Here is a 714-nt window from a genome sequence, read left to right as displayed (position 1 = left end):
TGGCTGGAGCTGGGGGCTGTTCTCACGGCACCGAGCTTTATGTACGAGTCAGGCTGGGCATCTTTCCATGAATAGCCTGGGAAGGGTAATTGGGTCGCAATGTGAGCCTCCATTCATTCCACACATAAAAGGGACTGCTGGGGGGGGAGTTAATTTGGCACACATCTCGCTCCTAATCTGCTGTCACCCCTCAACGTCAGGAAAGCTCTGTCAACGTTAAGTTTTGTTTTTACCAGGCCCAAAGCCTGCAGTAAAGTGTCATTATGGTTAGTTCTGAATCTTGGACCTTCTGCACCAATAAAATGATCAAGAAACAGTGTTCCGAATGGGAGATATTGTGAGCATGATGGTGCCGTTTTATTACTTTGGAAGCCGCCATTTCTTCAGCTTGGGGAGGCTGCAAGCGAACTAGGGAGCACCCACCAAACGAAGACACACAGGACAATGGAAGTCTTGGGTATCTATGACTGTCATCTGAGCATTTAAACCTTACTGTTCCTCCATAGCTCTTCCTAGGTACCCTCTCTCTCACTCCTATAGTTCCTATATATTCACAGGACCCTTTCCTCAACTACCACTAAAGTGTATGACCTGCCTTAGGTTTCAGACTTCTCCTACGCCAACTCTTTTTACACTGGGATGTGGTTCATGGGTAAAATAGGGTTGGGACCCCTGGACTAGAGAGAGAATACCCATAATTATTCTGGGCCAATG

The sequence above is a fragment of the Xenopus laevis genome, chromosome 9_10L (assembly GCF_017654675.1).
Source record: "Xenopus laevis strain J_2021 chromosome 9_10L, Xenopus_laevis_v10.1, whole genome shotgun sequence".
NCBI classification, from domain to species: domain Eukaryota; kingdom Metazoa; phylum Chordata; class Amphibia; order Anura; family Pipidae; genus Xenopus; species Xenopus laevis.
The sequence above is the reverse complement of the archived record's forward strand: the minus strand, read 5'-3'. Positions refer to the sequence as shown.